Genomic DNA, 24,084 nt, shown 5'->3' with positions numbered 1-24,084 from the left:
AAATTTCAGCACGTCATCTTGTCATGTCATTTCTGCTGGGAGAGAGTAAATGGGTAGCATGCAAGAGAGGTATTTATTTAGGCCAGACCAAGGTTACCCTTTCAGCATGCCAAGAAGTTGATTGACTTAGAGGGTACATACCTATTGGTGCAGGGAAGATTTGATGGAGAACCTACTAGGATGATTTCTGTTCAAGATCCTTATGTCACAATCCTGATTTTCCTATAGGGCCTCCTGGCTAAAATTTTGTATAGTGGCTAGAACTGCATTGTTGAAATTGCATTAGATAGATCATTTCTGCCTCTACCTGAAACACTTGCTTCCAACGCAGCTCTGCATTTCAGGGAATGGACAATGGTTTGGAATCCTAGGGGCAGTTAAATAGACACTCACCCCTCAGACAGATAATATTCCTCCTTTTCCCTGTTGAATGGCTTATTCAGTTGGGTCTGACAATTTGTCACCTCCCTACAATTAGTAAGTTTGGACAGTAACACTGAGTATTTGAGGCTGGCATTTTTGAGCAATTTCCCCTTCTAACTGTCTACGTCATTGGATAAATTAGTAACCTACATCCAGTCTTGGGAACTGCTACCACCTGGCGTATATGACCAACATCCATGATACCACTGTACACTATTTCTGTGAGAACGAATGTACTTGGCTCGGGCTAATGTGAGCATGAAGTGAGGGGGTGCTTTTAAATGAGAGGAATGTTTATAAAACCTGTTGTTGGGACCAGAACCACTCTGCAGTAGGAAATACTGGCCAAGGAAGAGGTTCTGTGTGATCTCTGTGAGCACTATCTGTGGTGTTCCTCAAAGTACATCCCTCAGACACACCCTTTTCAACACCTACATGACACTGCTAGGCAACATCATCAGAACCCACGATCTCAGCATCATATCCTATACCAATGACACTCAGCTTATCATCTCACTCTTAGCAGACCCCACCACTACAAAGTCTAACTTCAACAACTGCATGAAGAATGTCTCCTACTGGATGAAGGCCAACTGTCAAAACTGAAGTGTTGATCCGTGGCAACAACACCTCCCTCTGGAACAACACCTGGTGAGCAGCTGAACTTGGATCACTCCCACACCGACAGACCACGGCCGCAACCTCGGCATCATCCTGGTCAGCAAACTAACCATGAAAACACAGACCAACACAGCCTGCTTCCACACACTTTGCATGCTCTGAAGAATCTTCAAATGGCTCCCCATCTGCACAAGTAAAATTGTCACTCAAGCTCTAATCACCAGCTGGCTGGACTACACTATCACACAGTACACAGGAACCACCACCGAACTCATGAGGAGACTCCAGACAATACAAAACTCAGAAACCAGACTCATCCTCATCTTGTCCAAATGGACCAATCTTATCCCACACCCTTGGAACCCCAGTGGAGGTTCCAAGGGTGTGGGATAAGATCGGTCCTGAAAACTTGCCAGTTCAAGATTCTGACACACATCTACAAAGCCCTCCATGACCTAGGATGGTAATAAATCAACCACTGCCTGAACTTTCACTAAACACCCAGAGACCTTCTCTCTGCCTCCCTCACTGTTGCACCCACAGTGCAGCCACAGTGTAGGCTGTTCCTTCTCCGACCTCACCATCAAGTCCTGGAATGGCCTTCACCTGCTGACATCCATCACACTGGCAGAATTCATAAAAAGTGTCAGTACCTGGCTTTTCAACTGAGCCCTGCAAGCCAAGCAACTGGATACTCTCATCGGTGATTAGCAGCGATTTAACAATACTGATTGATTGATCCTGGTAAAATTATAGTCCAGGACTATTCTCTATTAAACTCTTTACTGGCAAGCAATGAGCAGAACAATCTGCTGTCCAATTAGAAAAAGTGTGGGGCAAGCAGCCAGAGTATGAAGTTAGACTTCATAGTGAGGGTGATAGATATGGCCCCCTGCTAATACAGATACTCAAAGCAAATACCAATAGACAGGAGTGGACTGCACTACAAGTTGCAAATGGAGAAGACTTTGATGTATAGTGAGATATCAAAGTAGGTTACTTCTTCTGTCTCAACTCTGCCCTCCAGCACCACGTACTACCAATCTGGTATCCTATTTAAAAGGCGTGCCTCTTCTTGTTCTGACTATAGAACTGAGGGAGCTATTACATTCTCCTATTACGCAAACTGACATGATGAAAGCAATTAAACTCTTGCCGAGGGGCAAGGCCCGGGGCACTGACAGCCTCCCTTGTGGAAATGTATACAGGATTTAAAGACCTGTTTACACCTCATCTGTTGAATTTATGTAATTTTCCACTGGAAATGTGTTCTCCACACAAGAGAAGCGTTGGTGAAAGAGGTTCCCAAACCTAACGAAAGCCTAAAGGACAAGGTGTCTTATTGAGCCTTCTCCTTGCCAAACCTGGACTACAAAGTTCTGTGTAAAATATCGACAACTATTCTAGTTGTCGATATTTTTTTTTTTTTTTTTTCGGAAGTGGAATTTCGGAAGATTAATAAGGACCAAAAAAAAAAATATATATATATATATCGACAACTAGAATTTTAGAGGTGCTGCTAGCATTGATACATACAGACGAAATTGATGTAATCGCTGACAGGCACTTCACCCAATTTGCAGCTGCTTGTTCATATTATATAAAGTTCAACTGTAGTATCGTCACGAAGGGCTTTGAAACCTGGCAACAGGATTTCTTGTATGCTGTGCCTCGTATAATGGATTAAACCCTGCTATAGCAGGCAGCGCTAAAACAATAGTCTGTACAAGCCAGCTAATATCCCATCTATTGCGGACTTTAAAGGGCACCTGTTGGGGTGTCATCGGTTTTGCATTGTTAGATCAGGTGCCCACCTTACAATAAACCCTGCCAACCATGGTATAATGGCATTTGTTATATCCTATTTAAACTGATGATTATTTTTCTGTATATATGCTCATAATTCTATGACAATGTGCAGCACGTATTCTGAGTTCTGATAGGGACCTTTTAGATATTATAGTCATATATTCATATAATAATAAGTGTTTTAATATTGAACTAGACAAAGTGTATCTTTAATAAGATAGAAGAATTCCCATGAGTTTCTCTCACGTTACCTCACTAACCACGGAGACAGTTTCTCATAATAGCCAAAAGAAACATTATAAAAAGAGCATCCGTATCTCTGTCGAGCAGAGAAGAGCATTTCAACTTCTTGTCTCTTCACCAAGGTTGCTGACTGAGAACATTCCGAATAACTTTAGGTGTGGGACAAAAGGGATGTACAGACGTGCGGAATGATAACAAACCAGGGTTCAGTAAGAATGAAATTTACATAATATGATTGCTGACTGGTTTTTATAATGTTTACTAACTGTTGTGATGTTTTTGCATATTCTCTGCACTACAGCTGTTTGTAATAAAATCAAGTAAAAGGGTAGCTCAAATTTCTTGTGTATTCCATCTTGGGACAAAGGGTGAAGGGAACCCACTTAAATACCTGTGTCTCTGACAGGCGATGTTACTTCCTAATGTAAGCTCCCTCGGGATAAGTTCAATGGAGTTTCATGATTTACAACCTGTTTTCCACGCTCTGAATGGTAAGACCCATATCACCTTAATTTACACTGATGATGTCCTTCAGTTGAAAGCTACATTTGACAACCTTTATGGACGTGAAGTAAATTAGGCAAAGTCATGTATTTTCCCTTCATCCAGGCACAGAACACTTCCATTGCCTACTGCATGATACCTAGTGGTACTTGGCACCGGCTATATGTTTAATATCTAGGAGCTAGAATTTATCATTGCGGAAAAGATGCTAATAGGGGAATCTGATGAGATCTGTGTAATTACTGTGGAGTATTGTTTCTTTTTCATATCACTTTCAATTGTTCCAGTTGGGCCAAGTCACATGAACTAAATTGATTATGTATGTATGTATGTATGTATGTATGTATGTATATGTTATTTATGGAACACAAAATTAGCCAAAGGACAGCAGATCACTGCACAAGGTCAAAGGCTAGCCTGAAATTAGTGAGTAATAAGATAATTAGTTGAGCTGTGGATGGGTTATGCCTTGTCATGTGATGTTCCTTTAAGAGGTGCACCTTTATGTTCCTGTTGGGCTAAGTTGCATTAACTAAATTTAATGTATATGTATATATGTATGTATGTGTGAATATGTTATTCATATAACACAAAATTAGCCAAAGGTAGTAGATCGCTGTACAAGGTCAAAGACAAGCCTAAAATCAGTGAGTAATAGGATAAGAAGCTGAGCAGTGAATGGCTGATGCACCATGATGTAGTCTTCTTTAAAGAGGGGCATCTTCAACCCTTTGCGAAATCGGAACAACGTTGGGGAGGTTTTGATGGATACAGCAATGTTTTTTCAAATCCATGGTGCATAGACAGAAAAAGCTTGTTGTCTTGTTGTTTTCTTTTTTACACTTCTTAGTCGTCGTCCCTCTGATAGTTTCCTGACTGCAGCTCTGCTGAGAAGCATCAGATATGGTGAGCTTGTCTGAAAAATAATATTGGGTGTTGGTTGTCATGGCTTTGTAAACGGTGCAGCTGTTTTTAAAGCTGTTGCAGGCTGGCCAATGATGTTTCATCAGGATGGTGGTGATGTGATCATGGGCCAGATGTAGCAAAGGTTTTATGCATCGCAAACAGCGATTTTCGCTGTTTGCGACACGCAAAACCCACATCGCGATGCCCTATTCACATTTTGCAAGTTGGTAACCTGGTTACTGACTCGCAAAACGGGACTGCGAGTCGCAAATAGGAAGGGGTGATCCCCTTCCTATTTGTGAGTCGCAGCGTGATGCAAGATTGCTTTGTGACCGCGGTCGCAAAGCAATTGCAGTTACCACCAGTGTCACACTGGTGGTAACCCATTCGCAAAAGGGAAGAGGTCCCCATGGGACCCCTTCCCCTTTGTGAATGGCCTGGAAAACATTTTTTCAGAGCACTGCCTGCTCTGAAAAAATTAAACTGACACGTTTCATTTTTTCATTTTGTAATGCATCTTGTTTTAAAAAACTGCTTTATTGAAAAGCAGTCACAGACATGGTGGTCTGCTGTCTCCAGCAAGCCACCATCCCTGTGAGTGCTGCGAGTCACAAGGGGGTCGCAAATTGCGACCCACCTCATTAATATTAATGATGTGGGCCTTTGCGACCCCCTTGCGAGTCGCAGAGGGTGTCAGGGACACCATCCTGCAACCTGAATTGCGACTCGCAAATTGAGAGTCGCTCTGACTTGCAATTTGCGAGTCGCAATTCAGGATTTTCCTACATCTGGCCCCATATTTCTTCAGGCCCTGGGTTGGTAGTGTGGAGTCAGGGAGGAAATGGAGTAGGCGTTGCCACGATCCAGATGTGAGAGTAGAAGGACTTAAACAACAGTTTTGAAGTTGCTTTCTGGAAGAAACAGTTTGATTTTTTTTTAGAATAGAGGGGTGATTCCAGGCCTTCTTTGTGTTCTTTGGCAATGTGTTCAGCAAGGGAGAGGTTGGTGTCTCGGTGAATTCAAGCGATTTGACATTCTATGAATGTTGGGATTCAAAGACGTCATTGTTAATGTCATTCATGTCATTCATGTCATTCATGTTTGTACTGTATCTTGTTGGTAGTTTTACCATTGTTGTAATGCTACGGTGCCTCTTGTACTACTTTGCCAATCTTTCACTGGTCTATTTATGTCTACTTGTGGAGTTTAGTTTCGAAATCCAAGAATAATGCTATTGGAATTGGTTTGGAGTGTTGAGAGCAATATTGTTGGTTTAAGAAAACTGATGCCACCACTTTCTGAGTGTGGCCTGGGAGACTCTGATTCTGAAAGATACTACCCAGTGGCCCATCTGTTGTGGGTTGCCAGGTGACCTGGCCAAGGCAGCCCTAAGTCCTCTAACTGTACTAGAAGAAATCTAGGATGATCTCCCTAGGCAGCATAATCTCCTAGTAGTTAATTGTTTTGCACATGGTTGTTGGAAAATATGCTATGTGATAACTGAATGCAAAATGGCATTGGCATTAAATTTGCCTGTATGGTGTATCCCCAGATTTAGGAGAATATCACAAAGGTAAATACCTAACTGAGGATTAAGAAATTAGGTCAGAAATACATCTTCTCATTAGGACAGTTTTTAATACATTGTTTTATTGCTATGCTACAGCATACTTAAGGGTGTGGACATGTCAAACAACCAGAACACAAGAATTAAAAATTGAATAGACAACAACGTTCATATTTTCATCCCCTATAAGACAAAATACTATTACTGTCCAACCCTATTAAGAGCAAGTTTAGCTCTTCAGTTCTCAATGCACTGAGGCAAGAAGGCTTTTCTTAATCTTGTCTCCCTCTGTGAAACCACTCAGTTTCACACTAGTAAAGAACCCCTCCTTCACCCCACACTTAAATAGCACCGCCAAAGCAGCCAACTTTCACTTGCAGAACCTCAAGAAAAATCAACACTTGATCTCCTTGAAACAGTTATTTAAGCACTGGTAAACTCAAGACTAGACTTCCATCACTTCTCTCAAAGCTGCACTGCATTCAGCCAGCTCATCAATAAACTCAGCAAAGAAACATGACCACATTACTCCCATTCATGGATATCCCAAGCTTCCCAACCCACCATGAATATAATACAAACTCTTGTGTCCAGTTCACAAAGGCAATGATTTATTTTCAAATTACTTAACATTTCTGGATGTCCAAGAGGACCTAGGAGCTGGAACTCACTTCTGTTGTAATTTCCCCAAACCACATTCTCTGAAGCCATGAACTCCACTGGGAACTCGTTACGACCTAAGCTAATAACACTTACTATTATTTCTATCTTCAGGAACAATCTAAAAGTTCCTCTATTCAGTCAATCTCTGGCCAAACAATAATCTTCTAGTGTGTAAACGTTTTGTGTGAAGGGCCCAAACATCCAAGGGTCCAGGCTCTGTCTAAATATGTACAATAAATAAACTGTAGTTTGAATGACCACTCCTGACACCTTGATTCCAGGAGTCCTGAAAATGCTGAAACATGTGGAATACTATGTCAAGGTGAGCACTGTCACATACCAATCCATTTGACTGATCCAGATCCAAGGTTTATTACACTTTCTTGGTATTGTTTTGAAAAATTACTCTTTCTTTATGATAGTGGAATATACTGAGCTGTTGTCTGTGAAGTGAGCAAAGATTTTAATGGTGTTTCTTTTATTAAATGTTTTATGTAGAAACTACAATGACGTATTTTTAAGAAACTCCTTAAGTGGATAATCTCATTGATTCATGAAGTAACACCATAATACATGGCTTTCTCTAAACTTTGCAGGACACCTTTGATGCTGTATGTACATCAGAGGCAATGAGTGCGTTAAAATGCATTGTTTGCCTTCTAAATGCCTGATCCAGCTCCTGGTGTGACCTTTACACAACTGGAGACAAATTTTAAGAGCAAGGATAGTAGTGATCAAATTTGATACATCTGGCTGCTAAGTCCTTGAATGCATTTTCCATGGAATGGGTGCTGGCATTTTTCAGCAGCTGCAGCTTACGTTCTGCCCTCAACCTGTAATCCTACTAGCCATGTCTCAAACCAAAACAGGTTAGACTTGCTCACCACACTCACAAAAAATGTATAGCAATAACTTCACACAGATGTGAGAAACTAATCTCGAGTTCCCTCCAACTATGTGCAATATTTCAATGTTTAGCCAGTTCCTCATAATACCCTCCCAAACTACATTTTTCTTCATGTGTCTAGCGGGACAACAGACTCCAGCCCTTCTCCCTGCCATAGTCATGGCTCCAGCTGGGCTCCTTTTTAAAGGTTAATTGCTCACTGCCTGTTTCTGTTGTGTGGCCACCTTCACAGTTCCCCCTGACCATGTAGCCAAGTTACTCCTTTCCTCCCTTGCATCTGCCATATGATCTACACTAATCCACCACACCTCCTGCCACACACCATCAGAAGTGATTCTACAGCATCTAACTTTTGCATTGCCAGATGTAAAGGTTATAGCCAAAGAAGATAGCCGTATTGGAATGAAAACACTAACCAAAAGGAACCAAAAAGGGGGAATCCCTCACCTCTACCATGTTGCAGTTTGACTGTTACAAATTGAGACCATCCTAGACAGTTCTTTCAATGACACCGTACTAGCTTCTGATGGCCCCTGCCATAGTGAGTTTATACAGGGATCATCTTTGACTGTTCGGAGGCTTGAGGGAAAAAGGTGGTTTAAACCAAAATGCCCATCTCCATTTCAGAAAGTTATAATGGGCATTTGTTTTTAAGCCAAAATTCAGAAATCCTATAGCTTAAAGCATATCCGTTTTGTCCCACCTTCCAACCCTTGTGGCTCATGCACCCCATGTTAATTCTACCCATCCGAATTAGGGAGGCACATCGCTTACGGACTCACCCTTGCCATGCTTCTCCTGGGAAAACTGCTTCTCATGTGCCTCCCTAATTCTGTGTCCATCATATGCCTACTCGTGTTTCCTCTTCCAAAGCTCGGTCACACTGTCCGTTCTTGACCAAGCTCCCCTTAGCCAAATTTCTTTGCCTTGCTATACTCACCTTAACTGCATGCTGCTTTCCTACTCATGCAGTACTCATGTCTGATAACCTATTGTCTCCCTATCTCCACTTCATCCTGTGAGTCTTCCCACCCCTGTCCTAAGACAGGACTAAGGCAATACAATGAAAGAATATTTAGGACAGATACAAATTACGCCTGACTTATGATCTCTCTGATTTCGCCATGCGACTTATGTACTAAAAGGTTGCATCGCAAAACCTCTAGTTACAGGAGGTCTCAGAATGACCTGCCTAAGTAATATTAACTAGGGTGGTCTCCAATATGACAACTTATTATTGGTTGCAAACTCAGGCATGGTGGCCTGCAAGAAACAGTAGACCACCACCTCTGTGTTTGAATTCCCAAACAGGAAACGTATATCTTTTTAAAGTTATTCATGTTCCTTAAAGGGTCTGATGCTGCTTAAAAAAAGTTCCCCGTTTGGAAATGCATCAGAAGGAGGCAACGGTCCCTGGACCACTACCTACTCCACTACCTAATGTCCTCTCCCACATTGTCACCTGAATAGAATCACAAAGGGGAAGGTGTCCCAAGGGTGTTGGCAACCGATAAATGTGTTGTGACCGCAATTGTGTTTGCAAACCATTGATACATAGTATTCAGACATGAAATTGGGAGGTGACGCTCCTTTAATGCCCCCTCCTAGTTGCAATTCAGAATGCATAGCAAAGCCCATTTCGCAAGTCAGAAAGGATTTCCAACTTACAAATTAAGTTCAGTGATTGGAAACAAGGAATTTTAGTGCGGCACAACTGCCATTTCATGAACTGCAGGGTTTGCAGTTCTGAAATGGATTTCTTTGCATGGATCTTAAATTTAGAATTGAGCTCAATGATTATGAAAGAAAAAAAAACTTGGTATATTTTGTTTTTTAGAAGGTGGGAGTTTATCATAGTCCATGAACTAATAAAACAACTTATTACTTGACCTTATTAATTAATGTTTTCATTATTTGTTACCATGTGTTATCAATATTACAACTTAAATGAAATGTTGTGCATCTCCAGACTGTACATAGTCGTGGTGATTTACAAGATCTTTCAGATATTTTTCCCATCACATTGTTGTTTCTGGAAAACTAAGTAGATTTTCAATTGATAGGAATATGAATATAAGATTAGAAATATTAAGAAATGTAACTATTACTGAGAAATGAGGAACTCACAACTCATGTAATTATCCATAATTATTTTGTTTAAACCGGTCATATGTGGATGGCATCTGAAATTTAAAAAGTCCAAATACCCATAAATAAGGTCCTTGGACAACATATTTATGTTAATATTAATCATACATTGTTCACCTTTAGACCCTGAAATTAGCAATGAATATAGATGTATTTGAATTTTCACTTTTCAACTAAGGATACACAGAAAACCATCGTAAAATAAGTAAACTAAAAGGCAATTTATAATGACCAAGCTATTGAAAGATTGTAGATGTAAAGGGTGAAATGGACTGATGGGGGGTCATATTTCAGGAGTATACTTAATTGTTGATGGACAATTAAATTAATATTTTACAGCCGTGTAAAATGGAAGGTTGCTCATCAAACATGTCGGCTGACCGTCTTTTTGAACTGAATAATATGAACTAACTGAACTTAAATCTAAATAATGAATACATTTCCACATGTGAGCACCTGTTGTATTCTTTCAAATATTAAGAACCTCTAACCAAAATTGTAAAATAGGGGTATAATGCTATATAGCGTGCTGTGGTGCTTGCCGATTTCTTCTCGTACCTCAACGTTGACCTACTATTTAATCATTTTTGGCTTTCTCCGTTAGTGTGGTAAAGAATAAAAATTGTGAAATAAATATAAACAAAGGTAGCTGTGCACCAGTGACAGATGGTATGTATTTAGAGTGGTGGGACAGGCAAAATACAGGTGATATTCAAATAGAAATAAAAAAAATGACTTGCCACAACGTCCTCCTCACTCTGGTGTCTTCTCTCCTCGAAGCTCCGGGCCCAGGAAACTGCACTATCCAATCCTGGCACTGCTCTCATGCTGTTAAACAGATTGAGAGAACTGTCAGGATTGGGGGGAGCGGCCTCTCTCAGAGTTCTTAAGAGCACTGGAGGCCTGTGCTTTCTCTACCCCAGGTGTCTAAGACAGCTAGATTAAAGAAGTTTAAAATGTGCATGTCTGGCTGACCGTTGCAAGATAGCCGGCCAAAGAGACATGCACACTTTTAACATAAGTTCACAGCTCCCTACTGCCACTCACCAGCAATTGCCTCACCTCGTCCTGACACTCAGTTCAGGATGGGTTGCTAAAAAAAACAATGATAATAAGTAAACGTTATTACCATTTTATTTTTCAGCTGCTGTGGTGCATTTTTTTTGCAGCGCGATGCTCTTCCACTCTCATGGAAGACCTACTCCTGCTGGGCACACATTCAATTATCGTATAAGTTTGGAGCATGCATGAGAACCTAAGACCACCCTGAACCGGGTGATTCACGCTGGGCAATAACTACATCTCCTTTAGCTTATCCTACCCTGTGTGAAGGTGTGTTCAGAACTTTGAGTACAGCTGCGTGGCATCCCTAGCAGGGGACACAGAGAGCTGGTGTTGCACATCTGTTGCTTACATCTCTGAAGCTCTGACCTTCAAATCTGCTCCACTCATTACCTGTTGTCATGTGTAATGCTGAGGTTTCATGGTTTACTAAAGCAGCAACTTTGTGGGTGGCTGTGGCTGCCTAGAAGTGCTCAGAAAAATAAACCTTCTGAGCAGACGCTCATTTAGAGAAACCGTATCTGGATTCGTACTCTACTGTTATGTTTTTTTAGTTCGAGCATAGCAGCGCACAAGCGCTGCATTTCCGACGTGATGGTATCTATGTGGGCTTTTAACCACGCTCACCTCACGCCCATCACTTTCACTCATTCGTGGGCTTGCCTTTCAAAACTCCTTAGATGAAATTGGTAAATGCTTTACATTTGTCCCTCCTTGGGACCGTTTTGTTACCGACTTGGCTATCGCACTTGTTACATGGATAATTGCACTTTTACCCATACGTTTGAATGTATGCAAACTTATTTTTTTCTTTCGTGTCTCTACTTGGCACTCACACTCATGGAGGCCGAGGTGCTTTGAATCGGTTTACTTAAGTCAACTGTTTCACTTTTTATTTTCAATTTATGCGGCAAGAAAAGTCCAGTTAGGAATTTAAAATGCTAATAGCTCTAACTCGAGCAAACGCGAGACCCATTGCATTGCAAATGCTTGTTGTAAAATGTGTTTGCAAAAGGGATATAGCAGGGCGTCCACCCACACACTCTCTAAAATACCCAACTTCACAACATTTTTACAATAAAATGTGATTGTTTCACTAAGACAAGACTGGTCGATGGCTCTAGTGCAATATGGCCTTGGCCTGCAGCTTTATTTAGTAATCGGCAAAGTCGGGGAAGTGAGCCTCTGCAGTAACATTGCAGCTTCCCTCATACACACAACTCATACACATCAGCTGCCATGTGGTGAGCAGTGGTGCGAGATAACTCAATATCCACCGTCGTTATAACTTATGATTGTGCCCAGTGGTGTAAAAAGGGTGCCCCCGCAAAGTACATGGAGAGGGCCCCTCCAGACTTAATCAGGAGCGCTCAGGCTCGATTACTGCGCTGAGGGGGCTCCCTGGAGCTCGGCCACAGCCTCCTAGCACCCCCACGCACCGCGAGGACCTTTGTTACGCCTCTGATTGTGCCCATGAAATGATTAAATACACAGGAATTTATTTAAGAATAAATGGTTTTCGAACCACAGGATTTTGTGGCAATGTGCAAAAACGACCGTGCGTACTTTCTTGCAGGGCCACCATAGTTTCTAACCAGTGACGACAGCCCTGCTATTCTCTTAGCAAGGGGCAGTGGCGAATGGCAAACAAGTTAAGAAAGACTGAAATCATAATTTATAAAACCCACGAACTGGCAGGGAGCTAACGAATGAGGTTTATGTGCTTTCCTGTGTTTTCTAGCGCTGCAGCAGACGTAGGATGCTCAGTCAAAGTGAAAAAGAGGAGGTGTCACACGAAAAGTGCAATCCCTCAAGAAAGAGGCCACGTATCACTTAAGAAAGACGGGACTTTTTATGAGGGGTAAAATGCAAGCCTGGGCTCATATGCAAATTAAGGTACTTTCAGGACTCGGGTGCTGCTTATTTTTAAACAAACGGGAAGTTGTTCGCAAGTAGGAAAGGGAACTAATGTGTGTTGGCTGAGCCCTGACCAGAGACTGATCACTGGCTGTCACGATGGTTCGTTGCATGCTCAGTTATTCGCTGCAGTAGCTGGGCCGGGGCCTTGGCTCAGTTCTAGGCCTGTGTGGGTGTTTAGCTGTAACTGCGAACGTATGTGCTGAGAGTATCACACACCCCTTGGAACGCATCGTCCACATCCAGAGACTCAAGCTTCACATGGCACTCGTCATGTGAGTGAAGGGACCCCATGCCCTTGGTCTCAAGATGTGAGGCCATCTGAGCTTTCAGGTAAGGTCTTCACGTGCGAGTATTTACTTCCCACTTTTAGATGCTGAGAAAAAAGTGAAAAGGAAAACATCCTGTAGAGAGTATTTTAAAGTGCGGAGACATATAATTTTAGATTATGTGTCTACATTTTGTTTTGCATTTGATACTTTATCGGTGGCTCATAATTCGGGTAAATGCAAAGCGGTATTTTTCAACTGATTTGGAACATAAACTCACTCCTGATATGACTTATCGGGACCTGTCTTTCAGTCCATAGTTTGTTCTGGTAGAGCTATTTTATTGGCTGTAGGCATGGCTACTGGAAACATGGGGAAGTAAAAAGCAAAATTATGCAGTGGGATCAACTAAATTATGCAACAAGGGATGGGAAACTGTGTAAAATGTATGAGATAAGAGCTAATTATCCAATATTTACTGTGGCATTGCCTATTTTGACATTTAAACATCTTAGCACGCTGATGCAAAAATGATATCAGTGTTATAGAAATGCATATGTTTGGTAAAATAGAAAACTTTTTATTCAGTAACTCCTATTCAAAATGTTATTCTCTGATAATTAATCCTTTTAATTTGTATAGAAGCACAGTAATGCAACTTTGTTAACACCGCCTATCTATCTACTGGAGAAAAAGTAGAATTAGTAAAACATATGCTTTACAAGTTGCAGAAAACAAGCTTACAATTACTTTCACTTGCTGTTCTCTCCTGTGCTGGGTTTGATGTCCTGCCAGATTTTGCCACTAACTTTTGCATTGGGTAAAACATGAGCCTCAGTTCCTCCTTCAGCTCCTCCTCTGCTAGAATCAGTCGTTCCGCCTCACTGAGGTTGATCTTTCTGAGTCACTCGAAGGCCATGACAACCAGTTTAGAAGGTGTGTTTGTATAGATCAGAGGACTGTTATGGAGTGTTATGTCCAAAATGGCTGCCAGCGACAATGAGACTTTAAATTTGTGTTGTGGTTTGCACTAGATCACTTGGCTGGAATGTGGTGACAATCACTGTGAGGTAACAGTATTCCAGGGAGTGTCAAGCTTCAGGGGAGACTTGAATGTGGTCAGTTACGATCGGTTTGCTGCCTGAGGAGGTTGGATAAACATGCTATGAAACTAATAAAGGTTTATGAAGAACCTTTGAAGTTAAAAGCGTATTCTTAATGCTGGCGACAAGGGAGAAACTGTTGCCAACCTCCTAGATGACTCAGAACCCACACCACCCATATTAAGCATCTTTTGAAGTGATATTGTGGACACCGCAGTGAGGGGGAGCTGCCCCGAGGGAGTGGAACCTCTGTGTATGTTTTTGCTGACCCGAGGTGTGGGTGGAACTTTGGCGCGTTTTGCGACCGGTTGAAGGCAGTGAACTGAGCTGAGGTGTGAGCGGAACCTTGGCTCGTGTGCAACTGGTTGAAGGCACTGAGTCATTAGAGAGGTGTGCTTTCATTGCTGTCTGCGAGCAAAATGATGACGTCGTGAACATATGACACCATCCATCGTGATTGACGTCGTGAACATGTGGCGTTCCGTCCAGTGTGATTGGATAAAGCTGGGGAACGTGAGTACTGGAGAACAAAAAGTTTTGTTGCAACAATGTTTCTTCTTACGTACGAGGGAAAACTTGTTTGTAAATGCCCACACCCATTTTTGATGAATCCTTCTCATGCGTGTCACTCAGCAACAAGTGGTGATCCGCACACCATTAATATTTAATTATTTATTGCCACGTAGATCACTTGGCAACAAGCGGTGATCCACACACCTTTGTTAATAATTGATGATCCGCACACCATTGATATTTCATTATTTATTGACAAGCGGATCACTTGGTAACAAATAGTGATCTGCACACCATTGATATTATTTATTTGCTGACAATAAATGAGACCGAATTTCATTTTTTCCTATATATATATATATATATATATATATATACATAAATATATATATATGATCAGCACACTGTAGTCCTTTTGAACAACTGAGAAGTAGGTTGTTAGCCCAAAGTATTTCTAGTGTTACTAACAATTCAAATATTCAGACATTATGGCAGGCAGTAATATGTCTGAACCGCCTCATTTCCTTTCAGATAAGGGTGGTCCTATTATGCCATTGAAAAGATGGAAGCAGATATTTGATTCATACTTACTTCTGATTGGGGGAGAACATTTTTCAGCAGTTTGCAAAGAAGCTGTATCTTTACATAGTTTAGGAATAGAAGGGAGAAATGTTTATGAGAGTTTGGAGGAAATCATCATTGGTCATGGGAGGGTGAACCAGATAATGGTTCTGACATGTCTGTAATGATGTTGGAGAACGATTTTGGTGCACAAATTAATGTGGTACTGTGAAGGCACACATTTTTCATGAGAATACAGGGGAAACAGGAGAAAATTGGCAGGTAGGTTACAGCCTTGGAAAGGTTAGCTCGCATGTGCGAATTTGAACAACTGACTGATTCTCTCGTCAGAGACCAGATTGTCAGGTGCATGAACAATGTAAAAGTACAAGAACAATTATTAGCAAAAAATCCCACTTTGAAAGAGACGATAGCTATAGTTGAAGGTATGGAGAATACTAGTATGTGGATGCGTGAAATGCATGATGAAAAAGGTAACATACTTGTTGATGAGTCAGTGAATGAAGTGAGAGTAGTTGGTAGAAATGCTGAGAAGAAAGTAGACAAACATGAGAGAAAAAAGATCAAGGAGGAAGATAAAAAGTTTAAGAATAATTTTTCTGAAAATGATACTCTAATATCAACAAAAAGTGGAGGTGTGAGATGTTTTAGATGTGGGTGCGAAGGACATCTTTCCAATAGTCCTGGATGCTTTGCAAGGTTAGTCATATGCAAGAGATGTGGTAAGAAAGGGCACTAAGCCAGAGTGTGTAGATGTAATAAACAACAGGCGTGAGTTGTATTGAAGGAGAAGAAACATTTAAAGAAAAATGTATTTTCAGTGTAAAGGATCGATGGATGTGTGGACACAAATCCAGTAGAAATGCTAGAATGTGAAATTGTGGTGGGAGGGGAAAAAAAGTTTTTGTACTTGCTGGTTCGGGATCAGCATACACAATGATTGGTGACAAGAATTGGAACTCAATATTTGGGAATGGAGAAATTTAATTATTACCACCAGATATAAATACTGTTGGATATGGAGGCAAGAAAATAGATGTTTTGGGTTATCCGGTGATGAGAATTCAATTTAATAAGCGTGAAACAACTGGGAAAGTGTATGTAGCGAAAAGGAGTTATAACCTTTTAGGTTGGAGACATCATGCGAAATGGGTATAATATTAAATCCAAATTCCAAACATTAAGTGTTAATAATGGTGAATGACGGATTCTCAGATAAGTTAGTTTCTAGGTTTCCTAATGTATTTGGAGATGATTTAGGGTTACTAAAGAATTTTGAACATAGAATTGTTCTCAAGAATGGTGCAATACCATGTGTGTCTAAAGTAAAAAAAGTTCCTTATATGATGTTAGCAGCAATCGAACAAGAGTTACAAACATTTTAAAAAATAGGAGTTATTGAAGAAATTGAGTGCTCAGAGTGGTTGGCCCCCAGAGTTCTAGCACCAAAGGATGGGGGTAAAGAGATTAGTATGTGTGTTGTTGTGAGAGGATTAAATACCCACATCTGGGCTGATCCTCAACCATTGCTGAATATTTCTGAAACTCTGGCTTTAATCAAAGATGCTAAGTTATTCAGTGTGATGGATGTGTCCTCTGCTTACCAGCAGGTTATGCTATATCCGGACTCAAGGCCATTAACATAATTTGTAATCCTTTTGGGGGCATTTAGATTCATCCGGATACCTTTTGGACTGGCTTCTGCAGCAGCATGCTTTCATGGGTCATGAAGAAAGGATTAGAAGGGTTGGGCAAAGTTGTGTTTCCCCAGGATGATATTTTAGTCTATGGATGAAACCAATGTGAACATGATGAGGTGTTGGAGCACTTACAGAATGCAGGCTTGGTGATAAAAAGGAAAAATATAAGTTCAGAATATCCACTGTAATTTCTCTGGGGCACACTATCTCGGGTGAAAGTATAGGTCCAAAAATTGATTTGGCAAACAGTATTGTGGAAGCCCCCAAACCAGAGAACAAAGACCACGTACCATTGTTTCTTGGTTTGGCAGAATTTTGTTAAAAATATATCCAAACTTTTGCTAGTGTTTCTCAACCATTTAGGTTGCTGCTAAAGAAGGACATCCAGTTCAACTGAACTGAAGAATGTGATCAGTATTTCAACAGTCTTAAATGCAGCGTTGGAAAATTACCAACTTTGGGATATTTTGATGCTCATAGGAAAACAATTTTATTGACCGATGTCAGTTTTAGCCCAAATGGTGAACGGTTAAATAAAGGTGATAGCTTTTGCGTCTCGCTTGTTAAAAGGTGCTGAATAGCATTGTTCAATTATTGAATGAGAGACCTTAGCTATATATTGGACAATTATCCACTTTAAGTTTTTTTTTATGGGGAATACCATTTGTGGTCAGATCAGATCATCGACTACCTACTCGTGAGTTCTTATGGAAGGAGGTTGAAAATGTATCCCGTAGAATCAGGAGGTGGTCAGATGGTGTAGTGCTTTCCTCTTAACTAGTTTCTAAGCACTAACATAACACAACAGAAATGCACTTCTGAGGTCAAAGAAGACTTTTATTGTTGTTAATTCTTCCCCAACCACAATATTTATGAATGACGAATTAGTAGCTTTCAAGTCCGCGTTAATCAAACAAAATATATCAGTTTGCAATATACACAGCAGGTTATATTTATAAGATATTGAATGCAAAGCAAAACAAATACTTCACCGTGTGGGAACTATTCACAGCTTCATTTTTCTAAGGTCTGCAAGCTGAGGACCCCTGTCAGCCGCGAGAAAGAGATTCATCTACCCACACGGGATTGCTGGCAGCTGGCGCCAAGCTCCAGCACGAGGTCCGGCAGATTCGAATCTGACTCTCTGCAGCCTGTTACATTCGTTATAAAGGTGTGCCCCCTCCTCTCAGACCTGGGAAACTGAGCAAGCCTTTTGGAGACTGGCCAGGTCTCCAAGACTACTCCTGTTCCCAAGCTCAAGCAGAGAGAACAACACCATGTACCCTCTCTTATCATGTCTAGTCTACTGTGAGAAAAACATCTTGGTTCTCTGGTGCAAAAACACAGCTTGGAAAAATACAGCTTGGATTCTCAACTGCAATGTCTAACTCCACGTTAAAGGCAATAGGCAGCTAACCTAAATATCAAATGCAATGTCATGTTAAAGGCAATAGGCAGCTAACCTAAATATCAAATGCAATGTCTAGTGTCATGTCAAAGCCAATAAGCATCTAAGCTGAATACAAAATGCAATGTCTTATATCATGTCAAAGCCCATAGGCAGCTGAGCTGAATACAAAATGCAATGTATAATATCATGTCAAAGCCAATAGGCAGCTGAGCTGAATACAAAATGCAATGTATAATATCATGTCAAAGCCAATAGGCAGCGGAGCTGAATACAAAATGTAATGTATAATATCATGTCAAAGCCAATAGGCAGTTAAGCTGAATACAAAATGCAATATATAATATCATGTCAAAGCCAATAGGCAGAATATCTAATAGCATGTCAAAGTCAATAGGCAGCTAAATTGAATACATCATGTCAAAGCCAATAGGAATGCAATGTCAAAGCCAATAGGCGGCTAGACTGGATACAGCATGTCAAAGCCAATAGGCAGAATACAGAATGTAATGGCTAATGCAATGTCAAAGCCCATAGGCGGCTCAACTGAATACAGAAAGTAATGGCTAATGCCATGTCAAAGCCAATAGGCGGCTCAACTGAACAAAACATACCATGTGCTACTGGTGAACATTGAGCAACTAATATGCGCAGTGGTGAAACACAAAGTCATTGGTCAAACAAACTCCATCAAATGGCAGTACATTCCGCCCTTTGACCAATGAATTTTTGTTTCACATATCTCTTGTTTCAAACAAAAACAAAAAAAAACATCAGCACAAAAAAAAAACATTATCAGCAAGTCACATTTGAATGATCCCTGTAAAGCAATAGAAGTGAATTAACATATAGATTTCATAACCTTTCACATCAGATACATCTACATAGAAAAGACTGGGCAATTTTTATACTCTGAATGAGTCTCTAATTCAACAGTGTTAGCAATTTGATGTGGCATGAGTTCTACTCATGTAAAGATGCACGGTCCACCTGAAAGGTTTTCTGGAAGGTAAGCAAAAGTCAGAGTTCCATACGAGAGGGAAAAAAAAAAAAACACAGCTTAGTTCCAGTGGAAGAATGCAATCAAACAAGTTGAACTTGAACTGAAGGCGCAGTTTGCGCAAAATTGATCCATGGTGCTGGCACTTTACTCAGCCAGGTTCAGGTTGGGGGTTCGGTCCCTTCCCCGACCCCACACGCACACACCGGAAGGGGGACCACACAGCACACTCAGGGACAGTGGCGAAACGTGGTAGGATCTGCAAAAGAAACAAGTATGACTTTTCTTGCAAATAACATTTTTCATTTAAACTGCACCCTTCCTCTTTCTTTCCCTGTTTTATAATCAGCAGGACGTTTTTGGGGCCCTTTGTTATAATTTCTGCAGGTTTTGGAGGATCACTTGGGGCTTCAGCCCACACATCAGCACTGAGGTTTTTATCTGCTGCACCACAGCTTCCCTTTTCTTGCACTGTCAGAAGGACTGGGGCAGACTCCTTCTTTACCAAACCTCCATTCACTGCATTTTTGTCAATTTGGGCCATTCTGTCTCCAATTTGTATGAATGAATCAGATTCTTTTCTAGGTATCAGCATAATTTCGATTTTTCCTTGGTAATCTGCAACAATCACTCTCCCTAAAACCTGCTCAATTTGCCATTTCTGTCCTGGTAACTTTCCTCTCCCCAACTGCTCTGTGACTGCTTGCATGACAGATTGCTTTTGTGCGTGCTGCACAGTTTTTATCAAATCTAGGGGAATGTGCATCTCTCTCATCTCTGCCCACCTGTAAGTGGCTTTTTCTCTCAGCTGTTCACATTTCTGGGGCACCCACTTAGCCATCCCCACTAAGGCAGAATTCTGGGTGTACACTTCTCTCTCTGAATTTTTCTCATTAACATCTGCAAGGTAATTGAACCAGTTAGGTGCTAAAACATTAGCAATGAACCAAAAATCAGCGTAAAAATGACACATCTCACGTAGCTCTTGCTTTAAAATCTGACACACATTATACAACGCTGTTCCTTCTACTGTGCCAGAAAACAACATTTCAGTCAATGAATCATTAGTAAAACAAACATGCTTTTTATCTTCAGTGGACACGAATTCAAATGGTGCACACAATTTCATTGGTAATTCTTTTATCTGTGGTACTCTAGCCCTGTCTTGCAAGTACCAGATCTAGTGTATGATCCTAGCTAGGGGCACTATTTTCTTTCCTTGTTCATGATTTAAATGTACATAAGTATTTCCTTCTTGCACTGCGCAAAAACCTAAAGTCTGCATTATTTCATTTGCCAAATCACAAGCGTGCAGCTGCATATTATTTTTCACAGTGACCATATATAAAAGTGTTAGGATTTCACTCAAATGAGAGCTATTCTTTTTCCAAAAATCAAACAAGCTAATGAAACTCGGGGTGTCTTGCTCTAAAATCCTTCGTTTTACTTGTGCATTTTGCAACGGTAACTCGTAAATCACATTCTGGTCTCTCTCGTCCCTGTTATCAGTTAAGGAATGCATTTTGTCTGCCAAAAACCCTGGCTCACACGAAAACTCAGTGCAGCTCGGAGCTGTCTTAACCCCCTCATTACTGGAATGGGAAAAGAAAGATTCTTCATTTTTATAACTTTCAGCATTATTTTGAATTATTGTATCCTGGCTAATTTGCTCACGTAAATTCCTATTTTCATGTTCCAACTTCCTACATTTCTCCTGCATTTCTCTGTAAGCAGATAAAGGTATCCAGACCTTTCTGTCATCATTACTTCCAAAACACACGTTTTCTACATATGTACAACAGAAATTATTTCTCAAAGCATTATCAGGCATTTTAGCTACACATGCATTTTCAGACATGGTCTGCAGTGCTTCTGTAATTCCCCAAACAGAAAACAATTTCTGTAATTCTCCAAACAACAAAAAAACAATTACACTTTTAAAGTGTGCACTTAGAAATCTACCAACTCGTCAACACCCTCTTAATCACCTCTTAATGACCGACCCCACTCCTGGTACCAATTGTAGTGCTTTCCTCTTAACTAGTTTCTAAGCACTAACATAACACAACAGAAATGCACTTCTGAGGTCAAAGAAGACTTTTATTGTTGTTAATTCTTCCCCAACCACAATATTTATGAATGACGAATTAGTAGCTTTCAAGTCCGCGTTAATCAAACAAAATATATCAGTTTGCAATATACACAGCAGGTTATATTTATAAGATATTGAATGCAAAGCAAAACAAATACTTCACCGTGTGGGAATTATTCACAGCTTCATCTTTCTAAGGTCTGCAAGCTGATGACCCCTGTCAGCCGCGAGAAAGAGATTCATCTACCCACACGGGATTGCTGGCAGCTGGCGCCAAGCTCCAGCACGAGGTCCGGCAGATTCGAATCTGACTCTCTGCAGCCTGTTACATTCGTTACAAAGGTGTGCCCCCTCCTCTCAGACCTGGGAAACTGAGCAAGCCTTTTGGAGACTGGCCAGGTCTCCAAGACTACTCCTGTTCCCAAGCTCAAGCAGAGAGAACAACACCATGTACCCTCTCTTATCAGGTCTAGTCTACTGTGAGAAAAACATCTTGGTTCTCTGGTGCAAAAACACAGCTTGGAAAAATACAGCTTGGATTCTCAACTGCAATGTCTAACTCCACGTTAAAGGCAATAGGCAGCTAACCTAAATATCAAATGCAATGTCATGTTAAAGGCAATAGGCAGCTAACCTAAATATCAAATGCAATGTCTAGTGTCATGTCAAAGCCAATAAGCATCTAATCTGAATACAAAATGCAATGTCTTATATCATGTCAAAGCCCATAGGCAGCTGAGCTGAATACAAAATGCAATGTATAATATCATGTCAAAGCCAATAGGCAGCTGAGCTGAATACAAAATGCAATGTATAATACCATGTCAAAGCCAATAGGCAGCGGAGCTGAATACAAAATGTAATGTATAATATCATGTCAAAGCCAATAGGCAGTTAAGCTGAATACAAAATGCAATATATAATATCATGTCAAAGCCAATAGGCAGAATATCTAATAGCATGTCAAAGTCAATAGGCAGCTAAATTGAATACATCATGTCAAAGCCAATAGGAATGCAATGTCAAAGCCAATAGGCGGCTAGACTGGATACAGCATGTCAAAGCCAATAGGCAGAATACAGAATGTAATGGCTAATGCAATGTCAAAGCCCATAGGCGGCTCAACTGAATACAGAAAGTAATGGCTAATGCCATGTCAAAGCCAATAGGCGGCTCAACTGAACAAAACATACCATGTGCTACTGGTGAACATTGAGCAGCTAATATGCGCAGTGGTGAAACACAAAGTCATTGGTCAAACAAACTCCATCAAATGGCAGTACAGATGGATTGACCAGTTATAATTTTACAGTTGAGTATATATCTGGAGCAGGAAATGCAATAGCAGATTGTCTCTCTAGATTGCAAATCAACAAGAATGTAGATGTGTGTGAAGAAGTAGTTGTAGATTGAGTATTTGAATCAGTATGTGGAGGAAAGTTAGTGGGATAATGCTATTTCAAATGACTTAGAATTATCTACATTAAAGGAATTCATTATAAATGGTTGCCAAACAAGAAAGCTATACCAACTAATGTGGAACTATTTCTTTGTGTAAAAGACGAACTTAGCATTAGTGATGGGAAAGTATTAAGGGTGGAACGGGTGGTACCTCCACTGTTTTGAGACAGAAGTTTATTAACTTGGCTCATGAAGGATATTTAGGGAGAAATTTGACCAAAGTTCTGTTGAGAGAATGGTACTTGTGGTCAAGAATGGATCAAGAGATTGAAGTGATGGTAAAGGATTGTTGTCATTGTACCAATAATGACAAAACAAAGAAAACTCACACAGTTCCTATGTCACCTGTAGAGGTTCCAGTGGAGCGATGGACTGAGCTAGGTCTAGATATAGCAGGGCCATTTGATCTTCTAGCCAATAATGATCGATATATTATGCTGCTGGTAGACTATACATCTAAGTGGGTGGTCATGAAGTGTGTGGCTACGGTAAACACTAAAATAGTAATGATATTTTCTAGGGAGGGTGTTCCGAAAACCTTTATAACTGATAATGGGGTACAGTTTGTATCCCAGGAAATTAAAAATGTTCTTAAACAATTGTCAATAACTCATTTCAAGACAGCCCTCTATTCACCTCAAGCCAATGGTTTAGCAGAGTATGAATAAGATTGTCCAAGCAAGGACCCTCACTCTAGTCATGGTAAAAGAGAATCACCCTCAGCTAACCCCTGCATACCCCCTTCGTAGCTTGGCACGGCAAGTAGGCTTAACTTCAGAGTTCTAGGTGTAAAGTATTTGTACCAACACACTGAGTAATTTAATGAAAACACTACAAAATGACACAACACAGGTTTAGTAAAATAGAGAATATTTATCTTAACAAAACAAGACCAAAACGACAAAAATCCACAATACACAAGTCAAGTTATCAATTAAAAAGCAAAAAGAGTCTTCATGTAGTTTTAAACACACACTAATACTGTTAGCTTAAAAATGTACCTTTGGTGCATCAAAAATAACCCCGTAAGGGCGAGTGTGTGCCAAAAAGGGTTTGCGATGCGTCGATTTCACTCACGAGTGAGACCTTGCATCGTTTCTCCTTTCGTCGGTTCAGGCACGGCATTTCTTCTCTCCGCAGGGGAGCGATGCGTCGATCCGGTCAGCACTCTCGGGTCCGGGCAGGC

The 24,084-nt window shown here is 40.7% G+C and overlaps 1 protein-coding gene across 2 annotated transcripts in view; it reads left to right on the top strand.

Annotated features, from left to right (window-relative positions):
- The window catches only part of BTK (Bruton tyrosine kinase), a 448,809-nt gene that overhangs the window by 126,514 nt on the left and 298,211 nt on the right, over positions 1-24,084 (top strand). The window contains exon 1 of one of the 2 annotated variants that reach the window (XM_069213465.1): positions 12,786-13,103. The exons of the other annotated variant lie outside the window; for it this stretch is intronic. The gene's annotated coding sequence lies outside the window, so the exon portion shown is untranslated. Of the gene's footprint in view, positions 1-12,785; positions 13,104-24,084 lie in introns of those variants that run through there. 2 annotated transcript variants of the gene reach the window in all.

The sequence above is a fragment of the Pleurodeles waltl genome, chromosome 2_1, assembly GCF_031143425.1.
Source record: "Pleurodeles waltl isolate 20211129_DDA chromosome 2_1, aPleWal1.hap1.20221129, whole genome shotgun sequence".
Taxonomy (NCBI): Eukaryota; Metazoa; Chordata; class Amphibia; order Caudata; family Salamandridae; genus Pleurodeles; species Pleurodeles waltl.
The sequence above is the reverse complement of the archived record's forward strand: the minus strand, read 5'-3'. Positions and strand labels throughout refer to the sequence as shown.